Source organism: Suricata suricatta, chromosome 4 (assembly GCF_006229205.1).
Source record: "Suricata suricatta isolate VVHF042 chromosome 4, meerkat_22Aug2017_6uvM2_HiC, whole genome shotgun sequence".
Lineage (NCBI taxonomy): Eukaryota > Metazoa > Chordata > Mammalia > Carnivora > Herpestidae > Suricata > Suricata suricatta.
In genome coordinates this window covers 103,349,549-103,373,751 of record NC_043703.1, presented here as the reverse complement: position 1 = coordinate 103,373,751, position 24,203 = coordinate 103,349,549, and the positions used below count along the sequence as shown (strand labels likewise).

The window sequence follows — 24,203 nt, the reverse complement described above, 5'->3', positions numbered from 1 at the left end:
GTCTATAAGTTTAGAAAGAATTTCTTATAGATCTGCTTTTTCTACTTTCCTTTAGAGTTCAAAGTGTTCTTTCCCTTTTCCCAAACTCTCTGCAGGGGGTAGCTAAGTTAAAAGTAAAGCAGAATTAAGAAAACAAACAAACACAAAAGATCCAACCACTAAGATATAAGAATGTCAGCTGAAATACCTAAAAAATAATTTTCATTTGTTTTTTTTTAACTTTTTTATTACATTTCTTTATTTTTGAGAGACAGAGAGAGACACAGAATCCAAAGCAGGCTCCAGGCTCCCAGCTGTCAGATCCCAAGCCTGATACAGGGCTCAAACTCACCAATTGTGAGATCATGACCTGAGCCAAAATTAGACACTTAATCGGCTGAGCCACCCAGGTGCCCCAATCTTCATTTGTATAAGCAAAACCAGACAAGAGCAGGAGCTCCAATCTACAACAAGGATAAAAACCCAAAAGAGAGTCCAGGCTTTATGATGTTTTTGATTTCCACCCTTCCTGAAGGTAATATTATGTATAAACTAAATAAGTGATTTCTAGAACAACAACAACAACAACAAAACTAAATAAGTGATTTCTAGACAGGGAAAATAAAATAACAACACAAGCCTGATCATCACCTTACCAGGCTTAATAAACATTGTTTTGAAGTAAAATTAGAAATTGTTAAGTTAGTAGTTACTAATTTAAAAGATCAGCAAATTCATTCATTTGAGGACAAGCACAGAAACCAAGCAATAGTTAGCCAATTCAGAGATGAACATGACTTGTGGTTTGTTTGGCACCTTTACTTAAAGCAATGGTTCTGGGAGATGGGGAAATTGAGGACTTTGATGTCAGACATGTTGGTTGTGTATTTTTTGTTTCCAACAAATAAAAATTGTATATATTTAAGGTGTACAATGGGATGTTTTGATATGTGGCTGCATCGTGAAATGATTACCATAATTAAATTAATTAACATTTCCATCACCTCCCATACTTACCTTGTGTGTGTGTGTGTGTGTGTGTGTGTGTGTGTGTGGTAAGAATGCTTGAGATCTATTCTCTTAATAAATCTCATGTATCCATTATTGACTGTAGTCACCATGCTATAAATTAGGCCTCCAGAACTTATAACTGAAAGTTTGCATCAACTGATTTAAGAGCTTCTGTTTTCTCCCCCCCCAGCAACCTCTGGAAACCACTATTCTACTTTCTGCTACTATAAGTTTGACCTTTTATAAGTGAAATCATGTGATATTCGTCTTTCTGTGTCTGGCTTATTTCACTTAGCATAATGACCTCTAGGTTCATCTGTGTTGTCTCAAATGGCAAGAATTCCTTCTTTTAAAAAATGGATAATATGCCATTGTTTATATATACTCCATTTTCTTACCATTCGTCTATGAACAGTTACTTAGGCTGTTTCCATATCTTAGCTACTATGAACAATGCTATGAATATGGGAGTGTAGCTATCTCTTTGAGATAGCGATTTTATTTCCTTTGGATATATACCCAGTAGTGGGATTGCTGGATCATATAGTAGTTCTATTTTTAATTTTTTCAGATCTTCCATATTGTTTTCCATAATGACTGTGCCAATTTATATCCTGACGAACAGTGCACAAAAGTTCTCTTTGCTCCACATTCTCATCAACACTTATCTTTTGACTTTTTGACAATAGCCATCTCATCTGGTGTGAGGTGATATCTCATTCTGGTTTTGATGTCCCTAATGATCAGTGATGTCGAGCATCTTTTTCATATACTTATTGGCCAAGTGTATGTCTTCTTTGCAAAATCGTCTATTCAGGTCCTTCGCCATTTTTAAATTGGGTTATTTGTTTGCTTTTGCTCTTGAGTTGTATGAGGTCCTTGTGTATTTTGGATATTAACCCCTTATCAGATATGTTATAGAAATAGTTTCTCCCATTCCACAGGTGGCCTTTTCATTTTGTTGATTGCTTTGCTATGCAGAAACTTTGTATTTTGATGTCATCCCACTTATTTTGTTTTGTGTTTATTGCCTGTGCTTTTGGTATCAATTGCAAAAAATCATTGCCAAGATCAAAGTTAAGAAAATTTTTCCCTATTTTTTTTCTTGAACTTTTGCAGTTTCAAGTCTTACACCTAAGACGTTACTCCATTTTGAATTGATATTTGTATATGGTGTAAGGTAGGGTCTGATTTCATTCTACTGCATGTAGATATCCAGCTTTCTCCATTGTATATTCTTGGAGACTTTGTCAAAAATTAGTTTACTATATGTGTGTGAATTTATTTCTGAGCTCTTTATTCTGTTCCATTGACCGATATGTCTGTTTTTATGCCAGTAACTTGGTAATATCATTTGAGATCATAAATGGTAACGCCTTCATCTTTATTCTACTTGTTTAAGATTGGTTTGGCTATTCGTCATCTTTTGTGGTTCCATACAAATTATAGTACTATTTTTTTTCTATTTCTGTGAAAGGTACCCTTGGAATTTTGATAGGGGTTGCATTGAATATCTGGTCTGCTTTGGGAAGAATAGACACATTAGCAATATTAATTCTTCTAGTCCACAAACATGAGCTATCTTTCCAGCTATCTTAGACCCATTATGAAATGCCAGCACATCACAGGAAAGGAAAAAAGAATCTCCTCGAAGGAGGACATTTATATAGGCACACACTCACATGTAGGACACATGCTTTTTCTGTCAGCATCTCAGAATGCCCAAAGCAGCACCTGAAGCAAACACCAAATTTACGTCCATGCCAACATTGCTATGGTTTCTAAGATTTGCCTTAGCAACCTCATTTCTAAAAAACCTCTCTTTAAAATGGTTTTCACAAGTATACAAAACAAAACATAACACAGATACCGTGCAAGGCACTCTATCCTATGAGGTTTTCATCATATGAGAAGTGTGATTCGAGCTGCTTCCAGCACTTCCAGCACTTCAGGGAACTCTGTTGGGATGTGAGGAAAGCACAGAGCCTACTAGTTTCCTCCTGTTCCAAGATCTGCTTCTATGGAATTAGTTTTGTCACATGCAAACTGTTCCTATTCCACATGGGAACACAGCCCTCTCTTTCTGAGATGACTGTGAAATCATCATTCACATAAGGCCTTTGTGCTTCTAGCCAGCTTCATGAAAAGTTTAGAATGAAAGAGGGATTTTACATCACTATGCTGCTCAACCCTCTCTTTCTAAAGACATCTGCTTCTCTGTCTTCAGGCTTGCAACCCACAATGGGAGCATTTTCTTCTCCTAATCCTGACATATATCTCCATTTCTTTTTTAGAAAATCATACCCCATTTTCATGAGAGTGGGTGTTCTCTTTCTCTTCACAAGGCAGCCTAGATGATGCTATAGGATCCAACACAGTATGTTTCCTTCGAACTGAACTAATCATGTTGTTACATCAAGTATATTTCTTATTACTTCTCTAGCTTAATAAAGACCAGGCAAGACTGAGCTTCGAAATTGCCTCTTCCAAGTACTTCAATTTTTAGACAATCTAAAAGTCTATCAGAAGGGGATAGCTAAATAAATTATATATTGCTATTAAGAAGAAAGAAGCAGTTCTTTATGAATTTACAATAAAATGTGTTGTTATATTACTCTGTATAAAATACTTTAAGGTAAAAAATGGTACTGTGCCATTTTTTCATATGAATACATGAATTTGTAAATTCACAGACAAGAGTCTACTTAGGTACATGTCTCTTTGGGGGAGGAAAACATTTACCAGTTTTTGTATTATTTTAATTATCACAGTATTTCTGAAACTATTTTTATGTCCAAACATCAGAGTATCTCAGAAAATTTCTACTAAACTTCAAGGAAGGGACAATTCCTTTACTATTTGTTTTGTTTGCAAACAGAAGCACAATGAAAAAAATCCTCAGGTTTCTAAGAAGTGTTTTTTCCTGTCTGTATTTTTTATTTCATTTTATTTCCTTATTTGGAAATTATTTATTCAGAGTATTTGGGCATCTATCAGAACATTGCAAATTGATGAGACAGAAACCAATCCTGGTTTATGTACGTCAGCCTGAGCTGGTGATCAGTATAGAGCATTGTGTGTGGCCTTGGAAGGGCTTGGGGAGGCTGAGCAGTCTTAGCCCCTTGTTTGACAGTTGTTTGACTGTCCCACTGGGCTGAGTGAGAATCACACAGCTTTGTTTACTGCCAGCAGCCATTCTGCTACCCCAGAGGAGCTGGTTTCAGATGGAGCTGACACTGAGGATGCAGGGCCGAAAGACAGAGACAAACTGGGTGTTTGGTGATGTCATCAGCCCGACGGATGGCCCAACCCTGAAACCTTCCCTACTCTGTATTTTCAGTCATAGGATACAAAAATTTTCTTTATTATTTAAGCTATTTTTACTTTGTTCTTCTGTTGCTCTTGAAGGGGTTCTGTTAAAGTGTGCATGTGTGTGTGTACATATATGCATGAAAGATACTATTTTTAAGTAATCGGTATACCTAACACGGGACTCAAACTCCCAACCCTGAGATCAAGAGTCACGTGCTTTGTCGACTAAGCTAGCCAAGCACCCTTCTGTTACTATACTTTTTAAGTAAATAATCAATATAGACAAAAACTTCTGCATGATAATTTTCATCAGAAATGTTTTATGATAGTGAAAATTACAAATGTTCAAGATTATGAATATTAGGGAAACGGGTACATACGATATGGTATTATGCAGCTATTCAAACTGATGTTATAAAGTATTTTTTAAATTGACATTCCAGCTCCTATTCCATCTGTCTGGCCTTGGTAACTCTCGAGTGTTCCCTTACCTCATTCTTCTGTCTCATCTATTGCTTTGCCTCCTGTGGTTTTCTCCAACTGGAATGCCTCTAAATTCTTCCTACTTGTGGCCCCAATTTATTTCCCCTTTAAAATTCTCCCTAGGCACACTTCATCCAGGAAAACTTGTCATAAGCTTTCTTCCGTGGTGGGAGGGGGGGCCTCTTCTTTATGCACCCACAATATCTGTGGTTGTCACTTCTCTAGCTGATCGTATTTCAACTATGTGATTTTTATGCCTTTCTTCACAGTGAGATTGGGAGCTCTTAAAGACAAAGATCAACTGGTTCTTATTTGGTTGTGTATCCCTAATGCCTGGCCCAGCATTGCACAGAGGCTCTATAAATATTTGTAGACTGTGTGTGTGGATGGTTAGACGAATAAAGAATGAATCTTAATCATAGGTATATCAAGAATGGAGGAAGGTTAGCTTCTAAATTTTGTAATGTCTTTCTGTATTTTTTTCCAGAAATGGAAAAAGATGAGTTTAAGAAACAATTGGCTGTTTATGCAGGAATTAAGACTAGATTTTTAAAAATATCACTCATCTCCTAAGCTCCTTTGTGAAATTTATTAACCAAAATTCACTAATAAATATTTATAATTGAGGTAGCCAAAGACAAACTTCACATTGTTATTCTCTCATGAAAAATTAAATAGACTGACTCTTTTTGATTAATTTTGAAAGCTTTGGTTTAAGGTTATAGAAGTCTGACAGAAAAATTGAAGCCATGATTGATTTACATGACACACTTTTAATGGAAAACGCTGTAAAACATTGCAAAAGCTCTGTGACATCTTTAAAGATGAAGTCAGATGAGAAATGCTGGGTTTGCCGGGCAGGAAAGGGGCTTTTGAAATAACATTCCCCTCCAACTCACCCATTCTGAGGACCCTGGTTGGGCAGTGTGCTTTCACATTCCTAACTGGTACCTCCATGAATGGCAGAGGACCAGGCAGCACCACACCCTCATCTTTTAAAAAATATTAATACTAAGCTTTCTAAGAAGACTTAATACAGCAGAGAATATAAAATAAATTCTGAATCTGCTTATTACACATTAAAGGCATAAGGCTGGCAAAATTTCCTACCCCTGTCTTGAGGACAGGTTGTATTAGTCATTTTTGTATGCACACTACCTGAGAATAGAGGACATACCATAGGCATCCCTAGAAATTGACGAATAAATGAAATGCTAATGGTGGTTGTATCTATGTGCGGGGTTATCTAGGAGTATTAAATCCTCTGTTGCATTCTTTATTCTTTTCCAGATTTTCTCAAATCTTTTCAAATTTTCAAATGGTTGTGTACTTGTGTCATTATTTCCAGAAGCTTACAGTCCACTGAGAGAAGCAGGGAAGAAAAAAGATATTCTGATAATGGGACACTTTTTTCTTTTTTGCAATTCAGCATTCTCTTATTTATTGTTGCTTTTGTTCACCAAGATAGAAAGAGGTCTTCTTAGAGCACTAACCTCTCAGATGTGCAGCTTACCTGATGTTTTTCCTTCAGGTATCAGAATTTTTGCTCTTATCCCTACCTTCATAAAATCTGAACTCACAAGAGAGTAATAATGAAGAGGACTAATATTTGCTTAGTACCTAAGTGAGTTTGATACACAGGTGACCCTCCCCAATTTTCCCACTAACCCCACATTCCTTGGTAGTACCAATGATGACATGAGCCTGGGAGAAATCTTTGACTTCCCTATAATTTCTATCATTTATAATAAATGTAAGTAAAGACAGTGTGCTTATTCTCCAAATTCAGCTTTACAACAAATCCCATCGCTCCTTACCAACAAGATGGCCATCCCTAGGCCTCTTCTAGAAAGATGATCCATGGCTACCACCATAGATATTATTATCCTCATTTTACAGATGAGAAGACTGAGTAAACCGCTCAAGGATATGGTTAGTGAGATGTAGAGCTCAGAAGTGAAATCTTGTTTTTTTAATCCCCAAATTTCTCCTTTTCCTACAGTACCATTGTAAGGACACAGGTCTGAACCAAACTGACTCTAATCATTAGACAATAGAAGGGCGCACATTGCCCAAGGCAGGAGGGACCACCCTTGTAACACCCAATCAGGAAAAGCCAGCTAACACCCTTAACATTTCTAAGGGCAGGCCTAGAAAGCTAGTCACACCCTACGTGAGGGTCCTGGGTCCACTCTGTAATTGGTTAACACTCTAAATGTTATAATTGGATAAATCTGCTGTCAATAATATTGTATAATAATGATTGGATCACTGTACCTGTGTCACAATTTCCTGGAACTCCCCCTTTCCAAACCCATAAAGGCCCCACCCCGCCTTTGTTCGGGACTCTCAACATGGATCCACTGCTCTGGTAAAGTCTGTGAGCCCAAGCTTAGGTCCAGCGAGCCTAAACTCGTAATAAAGCCCTTTGCTTTTGCATGCGTGACTCAGTCTCCCTGGTGGTTTCTGGTTTTGGGGGACGATAAAGAAATTTGGGCATAACACCATGCTGTCAGAACTTTATAAAATCACAACATGATAGATTTAGAAAGATAGGTTTAGAATTATAGAATGAAGACCATATATAGCTTATTGTCTAGCAATCTTAAGCCAAAAGATAAGCAATTCTGGCATTAGTGGCTGAATTCTCCTCACTGGCAAATATAAAAGTCTCTCAGCCAACAGTGGCTGAAGAAAATATTTCTGTTCTTTCCCAGTTTGAGATTTCTTTCAGATTGACATTCTGTACTTTGTTTTTTTACATTAGCTGATCTTCTGTAGCCCATGCTGCTTATATCCTAATGATCTCAATGTTGTAATGACTATATTCTTAGTTTAGCTCTTAAATATTAATTATAGATATGACTCATTCATTCTTCTTTACATAATTGCTACAGACTCTCATTAAACATTTTTTTAATGTTTACTTATATTTGAAGGAGAAAGAGACAGAGCATGATGAGTGGGGAAAGGGAAGAGAGGGAGACTCCTAATCCAAAGCAGACTCCAGGCTCTGAGCTGTCAGCACAAGAGCCTGACGCAGGGCTAGAACTCAGGAGCCGCAAGATCATGACCTGAGCCAAAGTCGGATGCCTAATTGACTGAGCCACCCAGTTGCCCTTACAGGCTCTCATTGTAGATGCAGTGTTATTCAAGCATACTTCTTTCTCTCCAGCTGGCTCTGTTATTACTAGGTACTGCCTAGACCCATGTAACTCTAGAGCATACTTTAATTTTTTCACTTCAAATGACTGGTTACCTTACTTGAAAATTAATTATTTGTATTTGAGCCATTTCTGGCCTTTTGTTCTTTGCATCTAGAAGGGAAAATTTGTATTATCTCTTACTTTTGGGAAGAATGTGAATAGTTATAATCTGATAAAGGTTTTCTACCTTGGGGCTGAATTTACTTACTATTCCCTCCAGTATGACCATCTTAATATTCCCGTCCTGATCACAACAGCCGACTGACTTGTTTCCAGCTCACTAAACAACCAGAATTCTTCAGTAGAAAACTTCATCTTCTCTCTGTGTCATTGTTCTTTACTCCCATCAATTCCCTCCGCAGAGGCATCTTCTTATAGTCTCTTTCTCATAGAAGCAATGGATAAATTTCATAAGCCTCAACTGATTTTGGTCAGGGGAAAAACAAACAGTCCATGGAGTTTCATCTTGAAAACTCCCTTTTTGTCTCCACACATACTTGTGTGTGTGCAAATGCCCACAATGTAGTGATCCACATGCACACCCCAGATCTGGATATCCTGGGTTTGAATCTCGACTCTGTAACCTACCAAGTATGTTTTTAAAGTTTACCCAAATAATATTTTTATATGTTTTACAATTCTAGAATAAAGAAGAAAATGAAAAACTGGCCCTTGAATCTAATTGTTAGAAAATAACTTTTTGTTTTTTGTTTTTTAATTCTGAATTTTATACCTTTCCCATCTGAATAAAAGAGGAGATTTACCTATACATGCAGAATTTGAAATTTAAATTAATAAAACGTAAGGCCACATTTTACTTTTGCAAAAGTTCATTCTGAAGGTCAGGTTTTTGCTTTTCTTTGGTCCTCGCTGGAATCTTGTAAAAGGAGGACTCAAGGAGAATAAGAAACCTGTCAATGAATCTGAAACAGTGACTATTTAATATTCAATATGAGTTAAAGTAGGTTTTGTCTTTTTGTTTAGCTCTACTTTGTTCTTACTAAAGCAGGCAATTATACCTAATATGTAACCAAGTATCCTATAAATCTAGCTTGTTAAGAGATGTTTAAATCATATAATCTCTCCAGAAGCAGAGTTTGTTTGTTTGCCCTTTGTGGGGGGTTGTTTATTATTTTATTTTTGAGTATGTGTCTGAGAGCGTTAATGAAATATAATTTACACACCACAACACACTGTTAAGTGTACAACTCATTGCTTTTTAGTAAATTGACAGAATTGTGCGGCTATCATCACAACTCAGTTTTAAAACATTTTCATTGTCTGAAAAAGATCTTCCACTTGCAGTCACGCCCTGCTCCCACTCTCAGTGTCTGCAGCAAATTGTAAGGAGGAAACGTTTTCTTAAAACTGACCCAACTCCTCTGTTATCTACTCTTTAGATAGGTTAATAGGCTAAGGGATTAACACTTGCAAATCAAAACCAAACTAGTTTATGAAGTTCAAAGTCTCCCTGAGATTTATTTTTGTTTATTTTACCTAAAGGTGGCATTGTTTACATCTAACTTGTAACGCTGTGTACATCTTTCCTCTAACAGAAGGAAGATCTAAGTAAGAGGTGGAGCCAGAAACTTACTTAGGCTGATTTTGTTTATCTCTAGTTTAAACTCAATAAAAATGCATTTAAAATATTTCTTTGAACATAATTAAAATGTATAATTTTCAAGAAACATAAATTCACTTTTTTAAATGTTTATTTATTTATTTTAGGACAGACAGCATATGAGCAGGGGAGAGGCAGAGAGAGAGGGAGAGAGAGAGAGAAAATCCCAAGTAGGCTCCACACTGTCAGCAGAGAGCCCCATGTTGGGCTCCATTTTGCAAACTGAGATCATGACCTAGGCCAAAATATTTAATCAAATGAGCCACCTAGGCACCCCAGAAACATAAATTCACTTTTAAACACTCTTTCAAACTCATTAACTTAAAAAAATGTATACTTTGAGTAAACACTTTTTCCCATACCATTCCAGTTCCACGAATAGTACACAATGATTTCAGCTAAAATATTAAATTCTGAAGCAAAAGGATCTCAATATAAGTCCCTGACAACAAAGGTCAATGTCCCCACATGATGGATTGTACACAACTTGGACACTATAGGTAGTTAGAAGGCGGGCTCTTGAAAGGTAGGAGATGGATCCATTCAGTAAAGACATCTCCCTCATCAACCTGCTGGCCTTGAAGTAAGGGTTACTGCTTAGTGGACACATAGATTTCTAAGTTATTCATTAACAACTTGGAAAAAAAGGAATGAAAATATATGGAGTGGGTTATGGACCTAATATTAGGAACTATCTCATATCTCCCATATCTGCTCACAGATGCTTTAAATGATTTCATTGGATAGTAAAATCTTTCTTTCATGGAGATAAGAATTTCCATAGCATTCTGCACACATATACTAATAAATACATAACACCTAATAAAGAGCCTATGTTTTGGAGAGACCATGCAATGATAGAACTAAAAGTATTTTGTAGTTGGGAAGAAGAAATCTGAACTGTGTTACAGACTAGAGAGGAGGAACTAGAGTACTTAATCCTTCTGTAATTAATCAGGAAGTTTTCACATAACCAGTAAAGACATTAAATCAGTAACCAAAATATCCCAACCAACAGAAGGAAGGTCTCAGGAAGAAGACAAAGTTCAGAAATGTGTTGTAATTATGCAATAGATTCAGATGCTATAAAATTGGGTATGGAATGACAACACAGAGCTCTGGTTATATTGAAAATAACTAGTTTTGTTACCAATGCAATGGCAGGAGGCCTATAAGAATGTGACCATTTTCCATTCAATTTCTTTCTATTTAAGTTCACAAATATTTAGTCAAAGCTTATTATGTGAAAGTCACTATGCTAGTGCCATAGGCAATGTACTAGGGCCATATAAGTAAATGCAATGGGAGAATTTCTGCTCAATTAGAACTCAACAAAATGCAATCGTGGCCTAAAGCATACGAATCATAGTGTTGTCTGCATTTCTTTGGGGTCTGATTTTAAAAACTGTAAGGATTATTCATATTCTCATGAGGCTGAATAATCAAGGCTTCAGATAGAGGGGCTCCTCTAGGCAATGCTAAAAATATCTGAGAGGTTCTCAATTTTTCTTTGCAACCTTGAAACTCTTCAAGGTAAAATTTCCACAGTTTTCAAACTATGCCAAATTTGATAAAACCAGTCATCAAATCCAAATCCAAATTTGAAATATTATATAGGTAGGAGTTCCCAAGATCTTCAGTGACTCCTTTACCATATGTATGAAAGTTGCAGGACAATGTTGGCATTGTATGGAAGTTCTGAGGTCCAAACTGGAGAAAAGGAGGGAGCCATGGTAAGGAGGAGCACTGTGGCAGAGCTGACTTTTGAGATGGGTTATGGAAGCAATCAGAAAGTGTTTCTTTGCCAGGCCTCCTGATAATTTCTTCCACATTCCCAACACTTTTCAGGCCATTCTCTTTTATCCAAGAAAATCTATTTGAGAACACCCTATTAAAGAATGAATGGGTCAACCAGGCATTTAGAGAAGAAATGAAAAAATATATGGAAACAAATGAAAATGAACACACAACAATCCAAACTCTTTGAGATGCAGCAAAGGCAGTCCTAAGAGGAAAATACATTGCAATCCAGGCCTATCTCAAGAAACTAAAAAAAGCAGAACTAGAAGCAGAGAAGCAAGAACACCCCAAACCCAGCAGAAGAAGAGAAATAATAAAGATCAGGACAGAAGGAAACAATATAGAATCAAAAAAAAAAAAAAAACAGTTGAAAAGATCAATGAAACTAAGAGTTGGTTTTTTGAAAAAGTAAACAAAATTGATAAACCTCTAGCCAGGCTTCCCCCAAAAAATTCTATTCACTAGTGAATCAATTGGCTTACTAAGCATCATCTTTTTAAAATACAAATAATTTTTAAGAGAATAAGAAGGCCTGGATGCCTGGGTGGCTCAGGCAGATGAGCATTTGACTCTTAATCTTCCAGTGCTGCATTGGGCTCTGTGCTGATAGTGTGGAGCCTGCTTGGGATTCTCTGTCTCCCCCTCTCCCTGCCTCTCCCCTGCTCATGCTTTCCTTCTCTCTCTCAAAAATAAATAAACATTTACAAAAGAGAGAGAGATTAAGAAGGACAGTAGTTACTCATAACTTAATGAGAATTAGTTCTATAATGCTTGCTATAATTGTTTTCCTCTTACTAACTTAAGAGCAACTACACTGTCACAATGGTAGTTTTCATTTGTTACAATAGTTATAAAACAACAAAATGTGTGTGTGTGTGTGTGTGTGTTGTTCATAACTTTACATTTTTTAAGTTTTTTTTTAATTTACATTTGTTAGTTAACATAGACTGTAATAATGATTTCAGGAATAGAATTTAGTGATTCATCCCTCAGATATCACAGCCAATGCTCATCCCAAGAAATGTCCTCCTTAATGCTCATCACCCATTTCATCCATCTGTCCTACCCAAAGCCCCTCCAGCAACCCTCAATTTGTTCTCTGTATTTAAGAGTCTCTTATGTTTTTTCTCCCTCCCTATTTTTACATTATTTTTGCTTCCCCTTCCTTTATGTTCACCTGTTTTGTATCTTAAATTCCACATGTGAGTGAAATCATATGATATTTGTCTTTCTCTGACTGACTTACTTTGCTTAGATAATACTCTCCCATTCCATCCACATTGTTGTAAATGGCAAGATTTCATTCTTTTTGGTCACCAAGTAATATTTCATTGTATATATATATATATACATATCTATATATATATGTATATATATATAGATATGTATATATATGTGTGTGTATATATATATATATATATATATATATATATATATATATAACATCTTTTTTATCCATTCATCAGTCAATGGACATTTAGGCTCTTTCCATACTTTGACTGTTGTCAATATCACTGCTATAAATTTTGGGGTACATGTGCCCTCTCAAAACAGCATTTCTGTATCCTTTGGATAAATACCTAGTAGTGCAATTACTGGGTCATAGTGTAGTTCTAGTTTTAATTTTTTGAGGAAACTCCACTTGAGTTTATTTATTTGAGAGAAAGAGAGAGAGGGAGAAAGAGAGAGAGAGCATGAGCAGAGGAGGGGTATAGAGAGAGGAAAAGAGAAAATCCCAAGAGAGGCCCCCCAAGATGCTGGGTCCTGTCTCACAAACCATGAGATCATGACCTGTGCTGAAATCAAGAGTCAAACACTTAACTGACTGAGCCACCCAGAAGCCCCAGAACTTTAAGTGGCATGTGACAAAAGACACTGTTGGTTGACTATTACAGTTGTTTGCATGTAAAATTCCAATTTGAGGTATGCCCCCCATCTTGTTGTAACTCAGGGCTTTAGCAAGAAAAGTCTAAACCATCCGCCTTACCAGTGACTGGTTTGGAGTGAGTATGTAATTCATTTCTGGCCAATTAAATATGGGAGAAGTCTGTTGAAGGGCTTCCAGAAGAGGTTACTTTGATCTAAGAGGGAAAAGGATAAAGGACACACAGACTAAGGGGGAAAAAGATAAAGAAGACAGAGGAAGAAATAAGTCCCCTTCCTTCCATCATATATGGAATTGTATAATAATCATTATATATTGTTATATTTGCATATGAGACCGCACTTTAGGAGAGAAGAACACCAGAACTGAGGAAATCATTTTATTTATTTATTTGTTTATTTTTTAATGTTCTTTTATTTATTTTTGAGAGACAGGAGAGACAGTGGGGAATAGGGGAGGGTCAGAGAGAGAGGGAGACACAGAATGTGAAGCAGGCTGCAGGCTCTGAGCTGGCTGTCAGCACAGAGCCCAATGCTGAGCTCGAACCCAGAACCGTGAGATCATGACCTGAGCCGAAGCCGGACGCTTAATCGACTGAGCCACCCAGGTGCCCCGAGGAAGTCATTTTATAACTGGAGATTGTTAAGTCACCATGCTGAAAATGACTGATAGAAATATGGAAAGTTCTAGAGTCCTTAGTCATGTTGTTTAGCTGCCAAATTAAATATTCCAGTAGCTTCACACCCTTAGGATATTTTGTTATATGAATGATCTCATCTAACCTTATTGGTTAAAGTGATTTGAATCAGGTTTTGGTTACTGCTGACATCACAACGATACATGTGAATTGGTCAGATTCCTGATTTAGAGAAATGGTAACTGAGGTTCAAAAAGTTAAGGAATTAGACTAAGAGCTGGAGGATAAGCTACAGACCTGTCATATATTTGCAATTTCATATTCCAAGCGTCGTATGCTCTCCATTTAATGCCATCAATCTTGTTGAGAAGAAATACTAAATAGTTTGGGGGTACTGGATGGATATTTTGGAAAACCAAATAGATTTATTCTTCTATGCTCTCCAAATAGGAATGTTGTGCTAGGGGCCTTAGGGCATTAAAATTGGTGCTCAGAAAAGGGGTAGCATGGTATCATTGTTGTCATTTGCCTATCTTGAAATTTTGTCTGAAGTGGGCCTGAAACTCATGAGAATGTTGAAACTCTCTTCCTCCTCCTTCTTCCTATTTCACATGTACTTTTATTCCCAGGACCCCACCTATTTGTGAGTAGTGTTGGTAATTCAGCTACTTTCTGTTTAATAGAGCCATATTCAGCCAGGTAACTTATGAGGAATCTCATGATGACAAGGAAAAAAATCCACTTAAACTAAAGAAAAAAATACAAATTTATTAAGGAAAAAATGAGGGAATCTCACAGAGCAGAAATAGTACTGCTTGACTGAATATGGGTTTAGAGCCAGGAATTCGAAATCTATCAGGAACTGTATGAGCCGTGGCATAGGAGGATCTGTATCACCATAGACTCTGTTTTCTAATTTATGTCCCTTTCTGTTCAAATGAGCTTTGCTCTACTCCTCATGCATAGAGGGCCCAAACATGCCCCATCCCATCCCTCACCAGCCCACCAGTACAGCTCTAACATGACTTTCCAGGCAAATAAATGCTCTGTTATAATGGACCTACTATGCCCATATCTCAATCCTTAGTCCTGAATTCCTCAGAGTGAGAATTAGATCTGGCCAAGCTGAGCCTCTAGGTTGGATTCACTCTAACCAGATAGCTCTAACTTTGTTTAGTCACCTGTGGCCATAGGGTGACCGCCATATAGGAACATCATCACCTGCACAGTAAGAGACCGTTCTCAGAGAACAAGCTGTGGCTGGGAAGTATCCTCAAATCGAGTCTGACCAGTATTTAAAACTTCATTTTACTGAGTTTCTTAATGATTTTGAAGTTTGTAATAGCCAATTTGTAAATAAAAATTTAACCATAATTCGGTCATAAGTAGAAAACTCCCTTCTACTGATAAAGGGGGAAAAACAACCAGACATCCCTGATGAAGATGATTACTTTATGTGGATAAGGACAAATAAATGGCAAAAACCTCGAAAGTATATCTCACCACTTTTCAAAATGCAGTTATCTGTGTAATTTATAATTACCCATGACACTTTGTATATACATTACAAATACAAAATATTTTTAATGTGTACATATTCAAGGAGAATGAAAATGAATATATTTTATGTAGAAAGTACATTAAAAACTAAATTCTTACATCGATTATTTGACTGTGTTAAAGTAACTCAGCAATGTGCCTTCAAAACTATAGATGTAATGTTAAAATTCAGATAAATGTGTGATATACAGTCCTATGATGACATCAGAAAATATATATTTTAAAGTGGTGAAAATAAGTAATGTGAAAGCTAGATCACACTACAAATAATGCCAAGCATACAAAATATATAATTTAAGTCAAATGAAAAATGCCCATATGTGAAATAAATTGAAATTAAATGTTAATGAAAGTTAGGGAAATACAGGTATAAAAACTGTTAAGAAGTATATAGGTTGTAAATTTTCACCATTAGATTTTTTAAGCCGAAATTCGTGTTCTATATGTGTCAACACCAGTATGAATTTTGTTTATCAAAAGTGTTTTTCAAGCATCACAAATTTTAGGGGCACCATGACTTAGATGATAAATTCTAACGTGATATGTGAATCTATGAAAATATATATTATATATGTAGTTATATATGTGAAAATATATTAGGGAAAACCTAGCTAACATGAAATTCCTTTTGTAAATTGAAGTAGGCAATAATATAGTTCTTTGTGAGATTTACAGGGAGTTTGAAAAGAAATGCTATAGCGAGTAGATCTTTTGAAAAAGTAATGGCTTAAGATTTCAGAGTGAGATGACAGGAAATGTCAGAATTAAATCATATGGATTCATGTGCTATACGTAGAGGGGTTATCCAGGATGGGAGCTGTTTCAGCATAAAAATGAATGTAAAAATCATACCATCTATTTAGAGAAATCAGAACCACACAAACATTTACCCAGTATTATAAAAACAAATTTCCCACTTTTTTTCCCCATCAGATAGGGCAATTTCATTCCTTTGTTAATTTCTATTTTCACTACTCTCTGCCCTCCCTGAATTGAGTGAACATGCCCAAATGTTATACCAAAAAAAAGCTGTTCTTGTTTCAGCTTAATTGGGACCTTAAAACAGAGAACCACCCAAGGGGTTCCTGACTGAGCACTGCAGACACGAAGTATGTGGCATGTTCTGATCAAATTTTGGATAAGAATGTGAACTATGTTTATTCAAATACTCTTAAATCTCCAGAAATTTTAGGCCAAATCTTCCATGACTTTGACTAAAGAGTGACATTTTATACTATATGTGAGGCTGAGTCTGCATGACTACACCAGACACTTCCTCTGAAAGCTCAACCCTTTCCAACATCTTCAGCCAGAAGCCAAGCCACAAGGGTTCCTGGGACCCCACATCCCAGATGGAAGGTGTTAAAAACTTCAAGCAGCCACTGGCATTTTGTACAGGACCATCATGACACTAACTGCAAATCCACCAGGACACCTGGAATGGGTGGTGCCAGTAATCCTCAGCCACTTCTGGCCCCCTAAGGCCTGGTTAATTCGGTCTCTCATGCTTACAATTTTAGGACAATAAGCAATATGCAAACTCTTCTAGTCACCTAATTCTTCACTGTTTGAATTGTGCTTCCCTTTCTTTGTGTTGTTTTCCTACTCTGCCTACTTTTTTCTCTTATCAATTCCCTTTCTGTTTTTTGAAACTTGGAATTCAGTTGCAAATCAGCTTTCCTACATTATTAACTTTCTCACATTTACTCCATGGGTCTCCTCCCACGTGTATATTTCTTTGTAATAACCATCTTCTTGAGGTAGAATTTACATTTTACAAAAGCCCTAGATTTTAAATTTATACTCCCATGAGCTGTAAGTACCTTGACTACCTCTCCAATCAAAATATAGAAAATTTCCATCACTCCAGAAAGTTCTCACAAGCACCTTTCCAGGCAACTACTTACACTTCCCTCTAAGCAAGCATTTTTACTTTTATGTTTATTTATGTTTGAGAGAGACAGAGACAGTGTGAGTGGGCAAGGGGCAGACAGAGAGGAAGAGAGAATCCCAAGCTAGCTCTGCACAGTCAGCACAAAGCCCAATGTGGGGCTTGAACCCACAAATTGTGAGATCATGACCTGAGCTGAAATCAAGAGTCGGATGCTTAACCAACTGAGCCACCCAGGTGCCCCGCATTTTTCCTTTTTTATTTTAAATGTTAATTTATATATCTTAAGAGAGAGAGAGAGAGGAGACAGAGAGAGAGAGAGAGAGAGAGGACAAGAACGAGTAGCAGTGAAGCAGGGAGAGAGAGTTAGGTTGAGAATCTTAAGCAAGCTCCCATGGGCGCTGAGTCCCATGCAGGGCTTGATCTCATGACCCTGGGATCATGACCTGAGCCAAAATCAAGAGTTGGACACTTGACCAACTTAGCCACCCAGGTGTCCCTAAGCAAGCATTTTAAACTTTCTATTACCATAGCTTAGTCTAGTACTTCATGCAAAAGCAACCATATAGTGTGAATTCCTTTGACTTCTTAGCTTAGAATATTTTTGGAATTTGTCCATGTTTTTTGTATCAGTCATTCATTCCTTTTACTGCTGAATAGTATTCTATTGTACGGCTTTTTCACCAAAAACATTTGGGTTTTTTGAGTTTTTTTGCTCTTGGGATTAAATCTGTTAGGAACATTTATTTACAAATTTTTTTACGGACATATGTTTTCATCTGTCTTGAGGCTTAGGATTGGATTGTTAATTCCTAAGGTATCTGGTTCTTACAAAAAATTAACCATGACCCTCAGGTTTTATAAATCAACTTAGTGAGTTTATTTAAGGTTAAGTTCACCTGTGAGAACTGAATTCCCTCTAAGCACGATGACAAATGGGACTTCTAAAACTGAAGAGCAATCCTGAGTTGTGACGAATGAATCATGGAAAGCTACCATAAGGAGCCATTTCTGGACCAGCTGACCGTCACATCATGTTTCTCTTCTGCCTCCCTGCAGATCATATATATTGTCATTTGAAGCTCTGTACATTTTACGTGTTCTGTCTGCCCTGTGTCATACTCTCACCCACATTTCACCCTCCACTGTGTCACTGTTGGGAGGAAAACTTTTCCTCTTCCAACCTGAGTTCAGTGATGGAGGGCCCACAAATTAACTGACAATAGATTAACAAAAGAGAAATCAGGTTCCTTTATGTGTACATTGCATACATGCAAGAGTGCTTAGTGGTGAGTATTTTATTCAACAGTCAGAAATAAAAAGTTTATCTGAACTTGACAAAGAGGGGGTAGATATGAGGGAGATGTGTAAAGTTTCTTTTTTCTTTAAAATAATTTTTTTACATTTATTTGCTTTTGAGAGACAGAGAGAGGCAGAGCATAAGTGGAAGAGGGGCAGAGAGAGAGGGAGACACAGAATAGGAAGCAGACTCCAGGCTCTGAGGTGTCAGCACAGAGCCTGATACAGGGCTAGAACCCATGAACCGTGAGATCATGACCTGAGCTGCAGTCCGATGCTTAACCCATTGAGCCACCCAGACACCTCGAGAGGTGTGAGGTTTCAATAGGAAGATGTGGAAGATTGTGTTGGGCTTTTGATATTGATGGAAATGGGCAGTCTGTCTCCGTGGCAGCTGAATTTGCAGGAAGCTTCCTCAGAGTGGGGGTTATTGGTAGCTTTATTTTCTGGAGGCTCTGCTTTAGTCAGATAAGAGAAGTTCAGATAAGACTACTTTCTGCATCTTTTTAGCACAAATGTTTTCACTTTAATGTAATCTTTTTGCTAGCTCTGGGAATCCAAGTGGGTCCCCATATTTCCCCTATCTTATGATTTTACAGTACGTTTGACAAAAAAAGAAACTAGGTTGATTGCTATGAAGGGATTCAGGTTATAAGTTGTAAGGTAGGAGGTCTGCAAAGGGAGAGGAAAAACAAACATTAATGCTTGGAGCTGACTATAAACTAAATTTTCATGTCCAGAAGGCAGCTAGTCAAGGTTTCTAGACATTGGGATTGAAGCATCTTTAGTGAGAGGAGTCATAGTAATGTCACAATAATGGTTATTTCCTGGAGCAGAGATTGGAAGATGCAAGTATTGGGGGAACTTTCTGAGCAGCTCACACTGTTGTGGTGATAAAACCTTTGAAGTTATAGCAAATCCTCCAACTTCAGCTTACAGCGATTCAGGAAAAAGGCAACTGTAGTTCTCAGTGATGCCAAGTCAGGAGAGTGGGAGAAATATTGGAAGCATTAATTACTGACAAAATGTGCAAGGTGGCAGGAATCAGTCTACAAAGAGGTGAAAAACAGCTCAAAGACAATGAACTAGACCAGAATCTGATGACTCATGAGAACGAGTTGCAGTTTTCCATTGAAACACAAAACTTCTCTCTCTAATCACCCGCCTTTTGATCAAAGATAAAGTAAATTCATCCTTGTTTACAAATTAAGTCTAGCCTCATTAAATTTGGTCTCATTGTTTAACAAGTGTGGCAAGAGTGATAGTTGACTACATGGGCCGTTTACAGTTTGCTTTGCTGGAACTTTTATAAAAAATTTCAGATTGGACTTTTAAAATGTCTCTCAAGCCCAGTGTGTCACACTAAGAAGTTGCCATCAGATTTCACCTGTAGTACCTACAGACTTGGGTGAATTCCTCTCTTCTCAGAGGCCCCGAAATAGCCAAAGTTTCCTGGGCCTGCGAGGAAGTACCTTCTCTACTCATCTACAATGCAGGGAAACTTGTAAGTCAGGTAACAGGTCATTGTTTCCAAGAGGGCTTTGTAAACTTTGGTTCCATAAAGCCAACCTTTGTTCCTTAAAACTGTCTCCTTGTATTTGATTCTGCATACATCATTCTCAAATATGACATTCTAGTCAAAATCTTAGCAATATAGCCAATTTTCCCAACTATGACTATTACAAGGAGAATAGATTCCTACTGAACTTATGCAAATAACTATACTGCCATGAAAATAAGAATGTTCAGGGAGGAGCAAGATGGCGGAGGAGGAGCAGGGAGCTCTGTAATCTCCGCCTGAAACTTCAGTCTGGAAAAACAAATAGTCCAGTGAAGAAATGGGCAGAAGACATGCATAGACCCTTCTCCAAAGAGGACATCCAGATGGCCAACAGGCACAGGAAACAATGCTCAGCGTCACTCATCATCAGGGAAACACAAATCAAAACCACACTGAGATACCACCTCACGCCAGTCAGAGTGGCTAAAATGAACAAGTCAGGAGACTACAGATGCTGGTGAGGATGTGGAGAAACGGCCCCCCTCCTACACTGTTCGTGGGAATGTAAACTAGTACAGCCGCTCTGGAAAACAGTGTGGAGGTTCCCCAAAAAACTATCAGTAGAACTCCCCAATGACCTAACAATAGCACTGCTGGGGATCTAACCAAGGGATACGGAAGTGATGATGCATAGGGGCACATGTACCCCAATGTTCATAGCTGCATTTTCAACAATAGCCAAATCATGGACCTGATGAATGGATCGAGAAGATGTGGTTTATCTATACAATGGAGTACTACATGGCAATGAGAAAGAATGAAATATGGCGTTCATAGCAAAGTGGATGGACCTCGAGGGTGTCAAGCTAAGCGAAATAAATCAGGCAGAGAAGGACAGATACCATATGTTTTCACTCATAGGTCTAACAGGAGAAACCTAACGGGACCATGGCAAGGGAGTGGAAGAGTCAGGGAGAGGGAGGGAAGCAAATCATGAGAGACTCTTGAATACTGAAAACAAACTGAGGGCTGAAGAGGGAGGGGGAAAAGGAAAGGGGGGTGATGGTCATGGAGGGGGGCACTTGTGGGGAAGAGCACTGGGTATTATATGGAAACTAACTTGGCAGTAAACTATAAATAATAATAAAAAAGAATGTTCAATAAGAGGTTCTGAATTCTGGAACAATCAGGTAGGGAGAACAATAGAAATGTTTTGTTTTTGTTTACAAAGGTATCTACTAAATTGTTGTGAATTACAGATAACGTAAGGGAAAAGAGAAAGAGATTCCTTAAATTCAAAGAACAGAACATAAAGAACTAGCAATGTTTCAAACAAAAGGCCATAAAAATTAGAATTATTCTTTGTCATTTCATTTGGTCTCATGTAATTAATTCTTTTTCTGCTTGTTCTTGGTTTAGCAATTTTATGAATCCATAAGCTTCTCCACCAGTGTTCTAGAAATTCTTATTCAATCCCGTGGTATGATCTTTTAAAAAACTTTTGTTTTGATGTTTATTTATTTTTGAAGGAGTGAGAGACAGACTATGAAGAGGGAAGGGGCAGAGAGAGAGGGGAAGACACAGAATGTTAGGCACAGAGCTTGACACGGGACTCAAACTCATGATCCGTGAGATCATGACCTGAGCTAAAGTCAGGTGATTAACCGACCAAGTCGCCCAGGTGCCCCTGATCTTAACGTGACTTAAGCAATGCCATCAGAAGCCTGTAGCACAGAGTACTCACTGTAATGTTTTCCATGAATCTGAGACAGTCTCTTTGTGGACAAAGTATTCTGGTTTGTTGCTGATTATAAGAGCTGTCAGGAAAGCATTAGAATAAAACAATAACTATTTGTGAGCAGCAAATGATTTAAAGTGGCTGCTATTAACAATCTGATGAGAGTTCCTTATTATAAAAATGTGATTGACAAAGAAATGTTGTTGTTTCTGTAACATACAACACTTCAAGATAAAAGATGGCGTTACAATTGATAACATCATATCAGAAGATATTATGGACAGCTGACAGATTTTTCTTAATTTTCTATAGCTTTGGAATATATTAACAATGTGTATCCAAACTAATATAAACTAGGGAAGGTTAAGTACCCTTCTTATTTAATAATGTTTTTTATGCAATTAAGCATAAAGTAAACCTATTTTTTAAAAATCTTTTTTTACAAAATGAAACAACAAACCCTTTGTGATATTCCAGACTCTGTGGGAGATCTCAAAGGCAGTTCAAGATCAAGATTTTATTTGAGATTTGAGTTGGGCAAGATAAAATAGCAAAAGTTGTCAAAAATGACAACATTTTGAATACTTGTTTAAATAGGATCAGAGACCACTGTGAAACAGTACGTAATAGTCAACCAAACTGACAATAAAAGACTTTAAAAGTACATTTAGGAGGTAACATAACTGTGAAAAACAAAACCAAAACACAATTTAGCTTTGTTTAACATTGAGAAGATTTGATTCTCTCAAATAATTGAAGGGGTTGAGAACAGCAACCGTCTCTCCCCTCAAATGTGCCACTTCGCCATGTGGATTATTTTGAGCCGAAGGCACTTGAGACCCCGTGGGCTCAAGAGAAACTTTTGTTCCTCCTGTAACTACACAGAAGAATCTAAATTGGGGGTCTTTCCCAGAATAAGGTTTATTAGCAGAGATAAATTTTATCTATATGGAAGGGCAAGCATCTGATTACCAAATATCTGCTCTTCTTACCACCCTGTGAGGTGCATCCCTTTCCTCTGCAATCCCAGACCCCTGTCCCCTGCTCCTTAGTTCAGAATGACACGTAGACCTCATTTTCCCTGGTTGTCTTTGGAATTTCCATGTCTGTGTGGGTTCCCTGCATGTAAACTGTTAAATTTCTGATGCAATTTAATTCTTAGTTCAGCTAGAAGAATCTTTGAGGGGACAGGAATTTTCTCCCCTACATAATCAAGGACATTATAACGACAACATAAAGCACAAATTAAAGCTACAGATTCTTTGGGGTTTTATTTTTTGATCAAAAAATTTATTAAATTTTTACTTAAATTTCACTTAGTTAACATACAGGGTAATATTAATATCAGATGCACAACATAATTCAACACTTCCATACACCACCAGCTACTCATCACAGGTGCCCTCATTTTTGTTTTTCTTACTGGGGAGGAGGAGGACCTTCCCATGCCCTACAAGGTCCTTCCGGTTGGACTTAGCACCAAATTGACACAACAGATTCTCAGGAGAACACCATAGGAGTATGTAAGGGGAATTACATAAAAGTATGTAATGGGAATCTACACAGGGATGAAATTTCAAAGACAATTAGGCTACATGATGTTTTTTTGAGCTAAGGAGAAGCACAGGTTCTGAGGATACATGGGGGAAGGCCATTAGCAAGAAGGTGAAAGGAGATGTTCTGAAGAATAAAGGTTGCCCTATAACGCTGAGAAGTCTCTTAGCTAAAGGGGAGGGAGTCTGTTAATAGTCTCTTCTGGATACAGGCTCTCTTTCTAACACAAATTTAGGTACTTGAGGATCAGGAAAAGAGCTTTCCCTGCACCTGCTGGGTTTTGATTACTTCTAACTCAAAATAATGTGTATGCCAAAGTGGCCAATCTAGGGTCAGCCTACCCTTGGCCCCCACACTATAAAGGTTACTCAAAAGGTAAGGAAAAGATGTTTACAATCTCTTATTAAGAGCAGACCGATTATCTAAGAAACTGTGTCCTTTTAAGAGAGAGGGAGAAAAACACTAACATTGCATTAGTACACTATGGACATTCAAGCTCATCTTAAAAACCTATGCCTTTGACGCCTGGTTGGCTTAGTCAGTTAAGCATCCACACTCAGGGTCTCTGCTGAGGTCATGATCTGAATGTGGATTTGAGCCCCACCTTGGGCTCTGAGCTGACAACACAAAGCCTGCTTGCTATTCTCCACACCCCCCTTCTCTGCTTTCTCACTCTCTCTCTCTCAAAATAAATAAACTTTAAAAATTTAAAATTAAAATTGAAAC

The 24,203-nt window shown here is 37.5% G+C and overlaps 1 long non-coding RNA gene across 3 annotated transcripts in view; it reads left to right on the top strand.

Annotated features, from left to right (window-relative positions):
• Positions 1-419: 419 nt before the first annotated feature.
• Positions 420-24,203, top strand: part of LOC115288999 — a 77,021-nt gene continuing 53,237 nt past the window's right edge. For all 3 annotated transcript variants that reach the window (XR_003907321.1, XR_003907322.1, XR_003907320.1), the window contains exon 1: positions 420-514. This is a non-coding gene — a long non-coding RNA (uncharacterized LOC115288999). The remainder of the gene's footprint in view (positions 515-24,203) is intronic.